A 17,162-nucleotide genomic window follows, 5' to 3' on the forward strand; every position below is an offset into this window, starting at 1 on the left:
AAATGTTCTTACCACACAAAAAGTAAATATATGAGCTAACACTGATGTTAATTTCACAACATATGCATACGTTAAAACATGCTGCACACCATAATTATATACAATTTTGGTCAATTTAAAAAATTAATATATCAGATGATTTTATGTAAAATACTGACCTTTGTCTTCCCTTAAGAAGCTGAAGATATGACATCATGGAACCGTGATGAAGTCAAGCATGTGCTGTTCTCCTGCTGTTCTGCCTAACTGTGGCACTTTTCTGGGATTCCAAAGCTCGCATCACTTTATTATTTCACATTCTAGGGCGCTGGGGATTTAGCTCAGTGGCACATCGCCTGCCTGGCAAGCGCGAGGTCATGAGTTCAATTCCCGGTACCAGAAAAAAACAAAAACACATTCTGTCCCACCATTCATTTCATACCTATCTATAGATGCTTCAGTCCAAAAACAAATCATGGTCCCTTGTCTTTGGGCATCTAAATTGTACAGAGAAGTTAAGGCAGCCATCTATCTCATTCAACACAGCCCTATGTGTGACCATCTAACTTGCTTTCCTCAGTATGCCTTCTGTCCTTAAATGATCCTGCACTTGAGTTTGCTTTCGTGTATTTAAATTTCACCCCTCCTGACACTCTCAGCAGTTCATTCTTGGAGAGTCACTATGTTTACTAGTTACTTTAGTAAGGTTTGGTATCTGACATAAATAACAAATATTTCCCTGCCTGAAAGAATAATTAAGAAAGTGCTGTTTTATGATTTTGTGCTTTCTCATTACCTATAGCAACCCTTTTAAATTGGAAAACATTATCCTTTCCATTACCAATAATGTTGAGAAATGGGATGATCTAACAGTGTAGGTTTGAGGCAGAGGCATCCACCTTCAAAGGCATGCCTCCTAATTCTTAATCCGTGGGCACTTTTATTGTTTTGTGTTCCTGTTTCCCCAAGTGTGAACCTGGAATAATATCATTCACTACACAATTATCACTGAAGGGTCATTCCATGGAGTTAATGCAGTGCTTTTTTTCTTTCTTACTTTTCTTTTTTCTTAGTGCATGCTAGGCAAACACTCTATCACCGAGCTACATCCCCAGCCCTCTTTTATTCTTTAGTAGAATTTTTTCCAAATCCACAAAATATTTCCTATATGCATCATCTTGGATACAGTTTAACCCACACAATTAGCCTAATTTGTTACCTAGTCAAAACCACTCTGTTGGTCCAGATACAAAGTTTTCTAAATGTGGGGAAACTCTGCTTATCACTAACATTTGTGGTTGTGCAGGGAGGAAGTGCTTTCATGATTACTGGATGAAGTGATAACAGGAGCTAACAGGACAATCACACTTTGATTTCTAAACAGTATGTGTTATTTCCCATTCTAGGGTCTTAAATGTTTCCAGTTTTTACAAAGTGCTTCATTGTTGGCATTATGCCGCATTAAAATACCACTATATTACCAGTTAATAAATACTTATGCAGCCTTATAAATCCACATCCCAGTCATGAGTTGAGTTTAGTAACCACAATAAATACCATTTGTATGCGTGGGGTAATTGGTATCTGGACTTATTAAACATCAGAAAGAATGATGGAGAGTTTTAGGTGTTTTACAAAGCATTCCTCCACTAATGAGCTGTTCTTTTTTTTTTTTTGGTTTTTTGCTGGTACTGGGAACCGAACTCACGACCTTGCGCTTGCCTGGCAGGTGCTTTGCCTCTGAGCTGAATCCCCAGCCCCTAATGAGCCACTAATTCATAAAATCCAGGAGTTTGTCTGACCTCTTAGTGCTTGAAAAATCTCCCTACCCTGACATAAAATTTTCAATCGCTTTTTCCCTGCTTGGTTACCTTTTCCTTTTGGTGGTTAGTTTCAGGGAAATAGTATAGCTGAATCTATTCAAATGTCCTTGACCTATGTACAAGGCAAATGTCACCTGGTCCAAAGACTTGAAAACAAGTAAACTGATGGAGTCTTCAGACTTCCAGGAGAAAGTCTGAGTTCCTGAAATCATGTAGACTGCCCAGAATCCACAGATCCCTGTACTACCTGCTCATATCATCGTGGTTGAAATTGTGTGTCTCTGATGGTGTAGGGAGGGAGGACATTTTGTTGCTCTTCTTGTGCAGATCAATGAGATTCACTCTATTGTTTTTCTCCTCTATGACATTTTCTTTATGATTCTTATAACCTCTCCCCCTTATTACAGTAGGAGGAGACCTAAAAACTATTTCCCACATTCACTCTTACTGAAGGTGAGAAGATAGCAGAAGCCACTTGTCTCTGTCAGCACAGCCAAGCGGGCTGGTGTGGGGCTTCAGCAAGTGGCAGACTCGAGGTCCGGGCAGAAGCTTCCTCACATTTTGCTGTCACTCACCTGTTTCCCACACATCCCCACAGAACCCTGTGACTCCTCTATTTCCTGGTCACCTATAGACCAGTAGTAGATTCCATAATTTATGTTACATTACTCTTTCCAAAGGGTAATGAGTGCCTAATCCCTGTGATAAACTTTCTACTGAGAATAATAGAAAGAGTAATTAGTCAGACAAACAGAACCAACGGGCTGTGTTTAGAAAGAAACTTACTATAAAAAGCTGACTCATGAAATAATGGAGGCTAACAAATCTCAGAACCTGTATGGTGGGTAAGCAAACTGGAGATTCAGGAGAGCCAATAGTATACACCAGCTGGACTCCAAAGGCCTGAGAATCGGGAAGGCTGATGGTGCAACTCCTGCCTGAAGGTTGGCAGGCTCAAGACCTGGGCAGAGTCAGTGTTCCGGTTCAAGTAAAAGACGGAAGAAAGCTGGCATCCCAGTTTAAATGCAATTAGGCAAAGAAAGGCAGTTAGGCGTGTGTGTGTGAGTGTGTGTGCCATTTTGTTCTATTCAGCCCCTTAACAGGTTGAGTGAGGGACACCTTTTTAACAAAGAATAATCTATTTAGTCTACTAATATAAATGTCACTTACATCCCCCAAATGCCCATCCAGAAACATCTGGGGACCTGTGGCTCAGCATAGATGACACATAAAATTAGCCATAAAAAATAATTTATGAGTTGGGTGTGTGGTGCACGTCTATAATCCCAGCTCTCTGGGAGGCTTAAAGCAGAAGGAGCAAAAGTTCAAGCACAGAAACTTAGAGAGACCTTGTCTCAAAATAAAAAATAAAAAGGGACCTGGGGAGTCTAATACCCAGCATTGGGGAAAAAGTAGCTTCCGATTTTGGCTACCTTGTGCCATGTATACCAATGACTCTCCTATCTAGAATGATTTCTTTTCCTTTACCTTGTATTGATCACATTTTTGTCCTGAAAGGTTCTTATTACAAGTGCTCCCATATGAAGGAGAATAAAGGTGGCCAGCTGAGCAGTGAACACTGCATTTTTTTTCCTTAGAGGGCAAATCATTACAAACTATTACTGATTCTCATCACCTCCTTCCTTATGATCCATCACTTAGAGTGTGTACCTGGGCAGTGGCCCACAGGGCAGACTCAGCACCCACGGACGTGCCTGCCACCCCAGCAGTCAGGGAGCCTGATCCGGGGTGCTGGAGAGCCGTGTTCTAGGCATTCTTCTTTTCTTCTACTCACTTTCCTCAGATCATCAGTTTTCAGGAAGCCAGAGTAAAGCTCTCTGAGGACTCACCAGGACTGACTCCTTGCACCCAAATTATAGAGTGACCTCTGAGGTGCATATGCTTTTATACCTTCTTAAAGTTCATCTTGGAAATCTTAATTCCACCACATATCCCTGATATTTCCGTAGGACTCCATTGGCTGGAGTCCTCTGGTTAATCTTTCCATAATCTCTAGTCCCAGGGAGTCAGATGCTGCCCCCTAGCACAGAATCAAGGAGAATTCTCATACAAAAGGCGATGCCAATTTGCAAGTAAGACTTTAGCGATTATGTACCAGGCACTAGAAAAGTGTTGAAATATTTTACACTATATAACATCCATACTTAAGAATTTTAGGAGTTATGAGTGCTTGCTGGTCTCTGGCCAGTGCAGTCATTGTCCCTTTAATTCCTCAGGGCTGCAGTGGTTGTATATGTACTATAGTGGGAAGGAGTTAGATTAGGTTGTTTCTGCGGTTTCCTCCAGCAGTAATTAATTCATGTCTTTACTTAAAGTTGGAAGTCATGTGGGCTACAGAAACCCTAGCAGCAGTGACAGAGCAGAATCATTTTTCTGCTGCAGACCTTCTATGAGACCCTGCTGGGGTCATCTTGCTCTCATCTATTCTATCAACTTTAACATAGCTTCTTTCCTTCACATCAGTCCCTTACTTCCACCCACACTGTTTTATTTCTACTTTTCTTTGGGTTGTGCTTTCCATCTTCTTTCTCTTTTTTATATAGATTTTGTTTTTTAAGCATTAAGCTATTTTTCTTTTCTTTTCTTTTTGGGTACTGGGCATCAAACTCAAGACCTGTGCTTGCCAGGCCGGTGCTTGTGCCACTGAGCTGTATCCCCAGCCAGCTTCCATTTCTCTTGGTCATCTCCTTCCCTGACCTCAACTTGCTGGAGTCTGTCTCACCCCTGACAGGCCTTCTCCAACCCTTCCTTCTCCATTGTGGTAAGGAAGAGTTACCAGTCTTGTCTTCCATTATGCCACCTTAGACCACAGTTAGGTTGTGATAAGTAATTCCCATATTGTTCCAGTGATTCTTAATTGTTAACTGGACTGGATTAAGAGACTTCCTAGAGAGATGATTGATCATGAGGGTCACTATATTCACCAGGGGATTAGTTCATTGATGAGTTCATAGCTGACTGTGCTGGTAGATTTGTGCCTACCACAAGTCTTTGGAAGATTCCTGTCTCACTGGCACTCTTCCCCTGTGCTCTGCCTCCTGGCCTCCATGAAGTCAGCACCTTTGCTTCACTGTGGCCTTCTGTCATGATGTTCCTTCCTTGCAGCCAGCTTACCATGGACTGCAACCTCTGCAACTGTGAGCCAAAATCAATCTCTCTTTTTGAAGTTTGTGAGTGTCAAGTATTTGGTCCCCACAATGAAAAAGTGACCAGTATATACACCTATTGATACACTTCAACAGACTATTCATGGGTGGTAACGACTATGCTGATTCTTTCAACTTTCTACCCATAGAACCCTGAAGTGGTGCTTTTCATTTAGTTGGTGATGAAACAATTTGGTCTTGAATTGAATCTTGGATTTTTTTTTTTTTTATCTTCCACAGTAGGAATTCAGGCTTTCATTTGTAGATCCTGAAACTAAAATGGCATTTGAACAACATTGGGAGAATGTGTTCACAGACCAGAACAGGATCACTAGTCATGCAGACAGCCCCACATTCTGAAAGGAGTTGGAAACCAGCTGGGGAGATCAGGCCAGACCACTTAACCTGTTATCCCTTCAGCTTGGATAAGTTCAATCCATCTTTGTCACTTCACAGTTAAGTTTATTTACCAAATCAGCACATAACATCAACCTTCCCAATAATTTCATAGGGGATCCCTAGATAAGTGGGATCAATGGAACTTCCCCCTAATAACATTTAATAGAAGATAAGTGATTTCTCCTTCTAAAATGTGTGACTATTCTTTAATGGTTAGCTGCTAGTGTGTTAACAGTATTTAATGGTGGGTTAAAATTATATTTTGTAGTAAGAAATATAATCTCTCCAAATCTCAGTTGCTTCATATACCAAACCTAATTTTTCAGTTGCTGTGATGATTAATGTTTATAAAGGGCCAACTTAAGATATTACTTGACACCTAATTGACACTCAGTAAATGGTGGTCATCAATAAGCTGTGTGAAAATGAAACTGAAATATTAAATAATTTTTCTCTAGACAATAGACTAAATATTTTTTTTTCTTTTTGAGACAGGGTCTTGGTATGTAGTTCAGGCTGGCCTTGAACTCACTGTATAGCCCAGGTTGTCCTTGAACTTGTGGCTACTCTCCTGCCTCAGGCTCCTTAGTACTGGGATTACAGGTATGTGCCACCACACCCAGCCCTAAATACCTTTCTAATTAGTAAACTTATTCATGAAGTAGGAATCTGAAGATAATTTATTAAGTATTAATTTACCAATGGAATTCAATCCAAGCAGTTACTACACTACATGTTTTGGTTTAAAAAACACAAAGGCAAAACCAGTTATCACTTTAAGAGCTACTATAAGTCCCATGAGCCAATTAAATATCTTAAAGAAGAATTAACTTACATTTGGCCCTAGTAAATGAACAGTAACACTGCAAGTTAGTCACATTAACAGGTTACTTTAACTATAAACAAAATAATTCTAAGCTGGTTCATTTGACACCATTAAAATGCATTAGGATTCACTTTTTCTCAGATGGTTTGGATCTGAATAGATTAACCCCAAAACATAAAGGGAAAAGTCATCGCTGCACCAACTGTTGCAAGGTTACCAAAGATGACAAAAGTCAGTAATTTCTCTCTGGTATATTACTTGGCAGAATTTATGTTGCTTCAGGAGAGGCTGTTTCCTCTAAAAATGATTGTAAAGAAGGAAAATGTGTCTAGGGATAGGAGCAGAGCTCATGTGGCAGGTGGTCAACTAGTGGTTCCTACACTTGGTGAATGCCTCAAACCTGCATGGCTCTTGATGTTTCTGGGGGGAAAAAAGTGAGAGGATTCAGAAATAAAGACAAGAGAGGGAAGCTGGGGTCAGGTGAAGCTTTCTCTCCTGATGGGAGGAAAGGAACTGCCCAGGAACTTCAGTGTTTGTTTATACACCCAGGAGGTTGATGTCAGTTTCAACCTCTCTGCCTAGCAACCTGTTTGCAAGCTGGAACAGCTTGTTTATGTGGCTGGAGGCCTCTCCCTGTTCTCTGGCTGGCTGGCTTTGTCTTAGCCCCCATGTGTGATTGATTTCCAGCTTCAGCTTCTCCCTACAGGCAAAGAGATAGGTTCCTGAAGATAAAGGAAGGAGCATAATCATGCTGCTAAAAATACACATTGCTGTTTGGCTCTTCAATAACAAATAGGCTGACATAGGATCATATGTATGAAGCTAAAAATACCTTGCTGTCACATGGTACCCTGGAACACCGCTGTAACGACAGACCTCTGTTCCTTGGTGGTCAGACCCCTGTTTGACAAAACTAAAATATCATGTCCACCCTTTCCACTTCCCAGGAGCATCAGATGAATGAACACAAAGCATCAATGTGGTAGTGGAAGAAAATGCTCATGGAAATATGAGACCCCACCCTCAAATAAGGCAGATGACACTGTGTACATAAAGCATTTCGACCTCAAAATAGATCATTGTAACAGCGACCTTTTGTTGTAAAACACTAAGATGATATTTACCTGATTGTCATTTAGTATCACTGGATACTCGATTTTCAGTCGTAGCACATTAGCAACTGTGTTCCCCAGGGCCGTGAATCCACCTCCTAATCCTGAAACCAGGCCTCCTCTATAAAATGAGGTGAATGAAACCGTTGGGTGCCGTGAACTTAGATTAAGGAAATCTGTACAGAGAAGAGACTAGTGGCTTCTTGTGGCTGGAGGAAGAGAAGGGGCATGGAAAGGACTGCTAGTAAGCATGGGGTTTCTTCTGGGAATGATAGGAATGTTCTAAAATTGGATTATGGTGATAGTTGCAGTACTCTGCAAACATACTGGGAATCAGTGAATTTTACATAGGAGATGAATTTTAAATAGGCAAGCTTGAGGTATGTAAGTTATATTCAATAAAATTTCCATTAAAAAAACCAGAGTTATAGACACATGAGCTTAGACATCATCAGCTGTTTAACCAGTATATTCAACAATGTGTCTGTATCCAGTTCCCCAAGATGAACATAATCGTTAACTATCACAAACACATACAAATGAAAAACAAGAACAAAAGGTGAGATCCCTGTCTTGTTTTCTGGGGGGAAAAAGAATCTTGGTTTGTTTTTGTTTTTTTTTTTCAGTATGAGGGACTTAACCCAGGGGCTTTGTGTTGAGCTATATCCCCAGCACATTTTAAATTTTTATTTTGAGACAGAGTCACTACAGCACTAAGTTGCCCAGTCTGGGTTTAAACTTGCTGATCCTCCTTCCTTCCACAGTGTTGGGATAACAGGTGTGCACAATCATGCCCAGTGAACTCTGGCTTTTAAAAGAACTATTAGCCAGGTTTTCTGTTCCTTGAAGCCAAAACTACTGTATTCTTAGCTACACACCTTATTTATTTAATGTAGATACTACTATATACCTAAAGTGTACAGTGTGGCAGGTAAAGTGTACTATATGGTAAGTATCAAAGAAACAAAGGGATCAACATCCATTGCCTTCCCCCTAAGAGCCTCACGACTTCCACATGTTGTAGCGTCAATGCCTCACAGCAGTCCCAGCAAGAATGGCTTCTGCCCTTAAGTGATTTGTAGTCTAGAGAATTGTTTATCCCCAGTGGCCCATGGGCTACTGTGTTAGTTACTCTTTCTCCTTACTGAGACAAAACACCCATCACCCTAGGATGGAGAATGCTAAGTCACTTAGTTAAGCTTCTAAACTTCTCAAGTTGACACAGTGTATCAACCATTACAGCTACCTACCTTGCAATACTCAAATAGTACTGTTTAAGAAAAACTTCACTTTGGACTTGCTAAATCAGATCTGCTGGGAATAAATCATTGGCTAAAATTCTATAAAGGTGGTTCATAAACATGCCAGTGTCTTATCATGCTTTCAATTTAAACCTGGGATCACTGAAATAGATAGATACAAACAGAACCTCTGCTGGTACAGGAAAACCATCACGAGGTCATTGTGGGAGGAAAGGTAGGAAGTTAAAAACCATACGTGACAACTCATAGTAGCTAAATTCTGGACAACAGCCTTATAACCATCAACAGATAATTGGATGAAAATGTGGTAACTATATATCATGGGATACTACTCTGCTACAAAAAATAACAGATCTGAGACATTTGCAGAAAATGGATGCTCCTGGAAAATATAATATTGAATGAAATAAACCAGACACAGATGCTTAAGTACCATGGCATATCTCTCATTTGAGTGCAATAAGGTGCAAAGAGAATACTAAAGGAAGAATAGAAGGGGACAAGGAGATAGATCTCTTGCAATAAGAAAATGATCCAAGGGAAAAGGGTGAGGGGTGAGGAGGAGGAAGAGGGAAAGAGAAATAATTAGGATAGAACAAAGATTTGCCATGCACAGGAACCTAATAACCTCAGTTAATGTAAACATTATATGCCATAACATGAGTTAATAATATGAACAGGAATGAAAAATGGGATGAGGGAATAGTAGGAGAGAGGGAGAGGGAGGAAATGGGAAAGGGATAAAAAACAAAGAAACAAGCTATGATATACATGTACCCACTCCCCAAGACAATTGCAAACTTCATGAACTGCAAACATATACTAATAAAATTTTTTAAAAATTTTAAAAAAGAACCGTGTGTGAGTCCCAGCCACTGCCCACCTCCCTCCGAAGGCATGGTAAGCAGAATCTAAGCTACTCCTAGATTCCTAGCCCTGGTATATGCCACCCTCAAGTTCTAATCTGGTACTCTGTGTGGAGGTAGTCCAGATCTAATTACCATCCTCAAATCAGTTTATCTAGAAATAGGGAGATTTTTCTGTCAAGCCAGATGTAATGGTTGATTGTGCCAGCTTGAGAAGTTTAGAAGTTTAACTGAATTGGCTCAGCAATTCTACACCCTAAGGTGTAGAGGGCCCACCCTAGGGCAGCTCATTGCCTGGACGGTATAAAGGGAAACTGAGGAAGGACAGACTGCTTTACAGAAACCTTTTCAATCGGGGGTCTAATGGCAGAAGAAGCCAGAACTTTGAAGTCTGAGAGGGATTTCATGCAAGAGGAGTTTATTGCTAGCTTCAAGAGGAACGGAACAGGAAAAGTGGGCTGTCCCTGAGAGGTGAAAGGAGTCCCTGCTGGTGACCACAGCCCTTTGTCATCACTATAAAGAAATGGGAACAGAATTCTGTTACAGCTCCATGAGCTTGAAAGAGGAACCTGAACTCCAGAAAGGTATGCAGTTCTGCTGATAGCTTAGTTTCAACCTTGTGAAATGCTAATATTACAGTTTGAATTTTGAATGTCCCCAAAATCTCATGCATTGAGGCCCAGCTGGTGGCACTACTGGGAAGTGATAGAAACTTTGGGAGTTCAGAAGTGTCCTCTGGAAGGGACATTGTGACTCTGGGTCCCTTCTTCTCCCTCTTTTTGCTTCTTGGTTACCATGAAGTGAGCAATCTTGTCTGCTATGTGCTACCATGATGTACAATAGCACAGACCTTACCACAAGCCCAAAGGCTACCAGGGAGTAACACCTCTGAAACCGTGAGCCTGAATAAATCTTTCCCCCTTTCAAGTTACCGCAGGTATTTTGTCACAGTGACAGCAAGCTGATTAACATGTCTACATAGAGAACTCAGCTCAGGTGTGCTCAGAGTCCTGACCCACAGCATTCGTGAGATAATAAATTGGTATTGTTTTAAACTGCTGAGTTGGTAGAAATTTTTATACAGCAATAGAAAATTAATGCTGAAGGGAATTTGGGGAGCCAACAGAAGTCAGAAATTAATGGCACAGAGAGAATGAGAGAGCCAAACAAAAAGAGCCTTCCCTACAATGAAGTACTTGCATTTCCTATTATTATGCACCTTGAAGGGTGGTATCAATAAGGGATGCTTTGAATCATGGATACTCAACTCACAGTAGCATAAGCAATTTTCACCTCCAAAGCTGGTGCCAACTCATGTTCGCACAAGTGCTTTCTATTTTTCAGGATCTCTGCCATTTAGAATGTGTTCATTTTTTTTTGTCTCTATGTGTTGTATGCTGAGGTGGTTGCTCCAGGCCTTCCATGCTTTCTACCCAGGAAGAAAGGGTTGTGAAAAAGTTTTGTCAGTGGAGTCCGACGTTTCATATGGAAAAGTGGAAAGTTTTCTGAAAGCCCCACTCAGAAGACTCACTTATATCTTAGTGACCAGCACAGGATATCATGGGTGCACCTAGACCAACGTTGGCTGAGGGGATGGGATTGCTAGAACTAGTTCAGACACTAACGGTTCATTGTCTTGGGTTAGGTACAGATCCCTGTCATTAGCAGAACAAATCAGGGTTTCCTTCATATGAGGAACCAAAGTAAGAGTGCACTCTGGTGGGATAATAGGTAGTGTCTCCCATAGGTGGAAGGAACACTTCATCATTGTCTTGGTTAGTATTCTCATTGATGAGACAAAGTAGCTGTTACCCAAAGTTAAAGGAGGAGAGGTTTATTTCATCTCAGAGTTTGTAGAAGTTTCAGTTCATAGTTACCTGGCTCCAAGGCAGTGTGGCATGGCAGAGGGGCATCACAGAGGAGAAACAGTCTGTGGAAGGCAGAAGGCAGGAAGGCAGCAAAGCAACAAAGCTGCAAGCAGCAAGTAGGTACAGCATCCCTCTTTCTATTCCTTATACTGTGTCCAGGTTACTTGCTCTTGGAGGGTCTTCACATTAACCACTCCCTGAACTATGCCAAACCAATCAGTGGACTAAGTAATCACATACTCTTGATCTCAGCATCACATACTAGATCCAGTAACCTCTGAAAAGCCCCACCTCTGATTGCTGGAAACTTTGGGGGAACATCTAGACAGAAGCCATAGCAATCATTAATCCAGCAAATGTTTGTTGAGCACTTGCTTCTCTGTGTGTGTGTGTGTGTGTGTGTGTGTGTGTGCATGTGTGTGTGTGTGTTAGGAAGGAGGAAGACACAGGCATGTAAGCAATAATTACAGTGAAAACTTACCTAATTAAAATAGTCTATACTTTTGTATTGACAATAGTATGTTCCTTACCACAGATGTATTAGGTGAATTACAAAAACAGCAATAACAAACCCTAAGAAGATCTGTATTGATTTGTGTTCTTGAAAAAGAGAAAATGTTTTAACTGGGAGAAAATAAACTTTTAAGAACTGTTAAATTAAGTATTGATCAGTGTCTTTTTTAAATCAATGTCTGAACTAAATCTGGGCAGGAGACATAGCTACATTTAAAATGCAGATGTGATGGAAATACAGACATAAATAATCCCCAGACAAGGTGTGGTAATGATCTGTCTCCATTTTATGGGAAGAGCAGTAGTCAGTTTCAATATGATTTATAGAAGACTCTCAGGGGTTCCACCTACTGTAATATATAGTTAAGTCTCTAGATACAAGCATGTGTTTTAAAAATATTTAGCTTTTGATTTGCAACCTTCATTCTTGTGAAATGTCTTTATGGAAGTTTCTTCCAAAACTCAAATTTGATGGATGGAACACTTGGGCTTATTGATAGTGCAGAAATTAGTTCAGTAATTAACGGCTCCTGTGCCAACTTGGCTTTGAGCGTGGTGACCAGTTTTACACTCACATAATTAACCAGCAATTTGCTCAAGTGTGGAACAGATGCAAAGAAAGGAGCAGCCTGTCACGGATCGTACAAAGAAAGATGTTCGCAGTGTTTATCTTTTAAGGTGTAAAGATTCAAGAGTAAATAGGAAATTGTAAGACAACTTCACGGGAGTCCTATTCAAATATATGTGTTCCAAGTTAAATGATGACACATACGACCTGTCCTTTCTAGTGAAAGCTACTGGCTGGGGAGAAGGGCAATACAGACTCAGATACCAGGCGCAACTCAGAGCAGCCCCCATGAGCCTTTTGCTCTGGCTTCCTGGGCCACTGTGGTTCCTAAAGGTACAATGGGATGGAAGCTACACCAGTTTGCTGTTTTACTCTGTAGGGCTTTTAAATACATTTTTTTTTTTTAAATAAAACTGCTTGTTAAAATAGCGGAGTGTAAATCCTGGGCTGTCTTGCGTGGATCTGATTTCCACCCCAGCTCTTAGCCTTTTTGCCACTGCAAGTAGCCTTGCTCTATTCTCTAGGAAACCTCCCAGGCCCAGGGAGAGGGAACTTCATCTCTGTGGACACACAGTCCTCTTGGGCACTGAGGCTGATGACTCCTCCAGGTTCTGCTGGGGTTTCTATACCCCTGAGTTCCCGATTTCCAGCTTTGCCTTAATAGCTGATCCATTAAAGAGAGATCAACTCATTTGAGCACTTGCACTTTCCCTTTTGTAAAAGCAATAAACTCGGTTTTGTGGGATTCTTTTGTGACTTAGAAACTTTACTGAGTTGCAAGAACTACCATCAAATCCACCTATGTGACATGTACAGTAGTATGATGAGTTTTAGCAAATATGCACACCTATAAACCAGATATCACAGTCTGGTGTAGAACATGTTCGACACCCTAAAAGGTCTTAGACTTTCTTTCTATGGTGCTGGAGATGCCAGGTGAGTGCTCTACCACTGAGCTACCTCCCCAGTGCTCCTCTATTTGCTCTTGATAACAGAGTTCTCTCCGCTTTTGAGAAACTGTTGTATTATCTAGTCCCATTATTGTATTCCAAACTAAACATTACTACTGAAAACTTTTTCTTAAGAATTAAACTGAAGAAAGTATCTTTTTTTTTTTTTTTTGGTTTTTCTCCGATACCGGGAACCGAACTCACGACCTTGCACTTGCCAGGCAGGCGCTTTGCCGCTGAGCTAAATCCCCAGCCCCTGAAGAAAGTATCTTTTCAGACAAGGTCTTGATAAGTTGCCTGGGCTGGGCTAAAACTTGTGATCCTCCTGCCACAGCCTCCCACGTAGCTGGAATTATAGGACTGTGGCACTGCACCTAGCTTGAACATAATGTTTCTTATTCTTTTAAAAAAAATCCAGACCTCCATGTTGCAAAAAAATTTATTTTTATTCATGCTAAATTTTTACATATATATATAGCTTTTAAAAAAAATTTTTTTTTTTTGGTATTGGGAATTGAACTCAGGACCTTGTATTTGCCAGGCAGGCACTGTGCCACTGCGCTATATCTCCTGTTCTCATAGTTTGTTCTTGCAAGAATATTGCTTATTATTTAAGAAATTGAAGATAATCATTTTGCTAATGTGGTTTACACTTAATCATATATGTGGTGAATTAAGTTTTTATAACTTTTTTTTTTTTTTTTTTTTACTAATTTCATTTCAGAAAAGCTGTCCCCTAAGCTACGTAACTGGCTGGCAACCATGAGATGCCTAAGGTTGCAGCCAGTGTTTTCTTTTGGGGACCAGGTGTTAGGGGCCACCCTGCTGTGCCTGACTTGGTGTGGGCTTCCTTCAACTGCCCTGGATAAGGACCTCAGGGTGCACTTGCTGGGTGAGAGATTTGTATATTTTTAAAATTAAAGCATGTCCTGAAATTGTCCTGCACAGAGATGTCGCCAACCTAAAGGTCCTCTAAGAGGATACTAACTTTAGTTTACTATATGCTCACTGATACTGAATGTGATCAATATTTTAAACGTTTGCCTATCTGTTGATGAAAAGGCATCTCAATATTTTGATTTATATCTTTATAATTATAAAAATTTATTGTACCCCTCTTGACATAAACTGCCTAATCTTTTTTCTTTGCACATTTTTTTCTCTATTTTTTTCTTTCCTGCTTATGAATGCTTTGTACAGTTACAAAAATAGTTCTTTGTCCAAAAAGTGCATGACAATTTTTCCAGAATTTATTTGTTTTTTTATTTGTATGTCACGTTTTCCGTGCAGAATTTACAATTATATGTAATCATAATTAGCATTGTTTTTCATACATGGAATTTTGATTCTATAATGTATTAAAAGCTCTTCTATATACCTGTATTATTTTTTAAGGACCTTCTCACATTTTCTTCCAACATCTTTGTGATTTCAGGTTCTGAATTTAATATTGATCCTTCTGGAATTCATTTCGGCATTGGGGCTGAGGTAAGAAGTGAAACCTCTTTATCCCATTTGGACTTACCCGCCATCTTTCTCTGCATCTTCAATCAATATTCAACATCACTGGTGCATTTTGGACTGGACTCACTCTCTCCTTAACATGCTGCAGTTTGACTTCAGTTTCCATTTCTGTAATTAAAGTTTCTTTTTCTTCAAAAGCGTTCTTCTTTACCTCTTTGTTTCCAAGAGTGCTCTTCATGGCCTCTTTTAAAAGACTGACTTTTTTTTTTCTATCTTAACCCATGTAATTCTCAGTTGGAGGACGTGGTGAAATATTTGTACCTGCGGGACATTTGTGATATTGGATGTATTTTGGGCCATCATGATGGGGAGTAGGGTTGCTGACACTGACTGATTAGAGTTAGGAATCCTGCTAAGCATCCTCCAAGGCACACGACAGCCACCCACAACAGAGAACTGTGTTCCCAATGTCAATGTCGCCAAGGTGGGGAAACCCTTTCATACTAGTGGTATGGTGCTTTCAGGAGCATTTAGATATGTAGGACACAAGGGGCATTATTTGGGTGATATAATGTGACTTGGGAACGCTAGCTAAATTTACACGAGGAGCTAAGAATGCAGAACACCCTGCAGTGGAGCACAGTCTCAGGCACTGAGTTTTCCCAGCCCCAAAGCCAATAGCATCTGTACTGGAAGCTCTGCAGTGCAGCTACTCCTCTGAATGCGTTCTCCATTTCCTTTATTGGCTTCTACCTTTTACCCAGTTACTGTGTTATTCAGGCCTCTGCTTCTTCTCACCAAGAGCTCATCCTGTCTATTGATTTATTCCAGCTCTAAATACCTGATGACGACACTGGTTGGGTATTTTTGGATGACAACACTATGCTGGCAGTCAAGATAAAACCTGGGGGCTGGTATGTAACTCAGGAGTAAGCTGCTTGTCTAGCATGCACAAGGCCCTGATGCTGCCTTTCAGCACATTTTTTTTCCATTGGTACTGGGCTTGATCCCAAGGCCTTGTAATCAATCGCGCTCCTTGTGAGCTGTGTCCCAGCCATCTTTCAGCACTTTCAAGAAGTCATTTCAAGCTAGGTACAGGGTTACATGGTCCCAGCTTGTGAGGAGACTGTGGCAGGAAGATTATAAAGTTTGAGGCTAGCTTGGGCAACTTAAAGAAACCCTGTCTCAAAGTAAAAAATAAAAGGCCTGAGGATATAGTTCAGTGTGACGGTCCTAGGTTAAATCCCCTGTACTGAAGTGAAATAAAGTCACTTTATTATCTTCTGGCCTCCATTTTTCCTGGTAATGTCACCTATTATTTATATTGTGTGCTCCTACAGATAATGTGTCTTTTTCTCTGGATGCCTTTATCTTTTATTTGTAGGGGTTTAATTACGTTATACCTAGCTGTGGTTTTCTTAGTGCTTAGCCTACTTTGGGTTAGTTGAGTTTTCTAGGATCTATCATTTGTCCATTTGGGATCGTTCTTAATGTTATCTCTTCATAAATTTTTTTTGCCCCATTTTCTCTCTACCTGATTTCTGGGAATCAAATTTCATGTACGAAATTTCATTTCATGTATGAATTTTCATTTCATGATATTATATTGTCACACAGATCTCAGATGCTCTGTTCTGTGCTTTTCCTTCCTTGCTCTTTGTGTTCATCATCTCAGCCATCCCTAGGTGTACTTTGGTTGACTCTTTCCTCTCTTGACTATGAGTCACATTTCTCATCCCTTTGTGTAACACACAGCTGTCACTGTGTGTAGTAGATTTTAGATAAAGAGGATTGGGGCATAGCTCAGTGGTAGAGTGAGTGAGTAGCATATACATGACTCTGGGTTCCAAGTTCAAACCCTGGCATCAAACAAAACAAAACACCAAAAAATAAAACAGAACAAAACAAACAGCAGCCCAATAGAGACTACAGTAAGTAGTAGTTACCTTGAAAACAAGGTATACTTCTCTTCCGCCAGGCTGCTACTTCACTTTGATCTGTAGTTGAACTGAATCTGGGCTTAGCTATAACTTATTTGACTAACTTAATCACTGATACTACATATTTTGAAATTAGGAGCAGGCTTTCTTTCCCTTGGCATATTTTGGGGCTGAAAATGTCTGAACAGCCCTGTACTTTTCACCAGAGCCATTGGCTTTGAAGTGCTGAGAGAGCTAGTTCAGCTTTAGAAATCAGTAGCTTCTGTGGTAGGTCATTGTTTTTTTCTAGTTGTGTGCTCAGTTTGTTGGGTTCTGAGCGATCTCTGTCCTCCCAGTCTGTAGAGTATTCTACCTTACTTGCTGTGAAGCCCCCAGGATGCTTCAGTGAAGGGATTCTGGACAGGTTCTCTGTCCCACCCTGTATC

This window comes from Chinchilla lanigera, unplaced genomic scaffold (genome assembly GCF_000276665.1).
Source record: "Chinchilla lanigera isolate Chin_1 unplaced genomic scaffold, ChiLan1.0 scaffold00052, whole genome shotgun sequence".
Classification (NCBI taxonomy): Eukaryota; Metazoa; Chordata; class Mammalia; order Rodentia; family Chinchillidae; genus Chinchilla; species Chinchilla lanigera.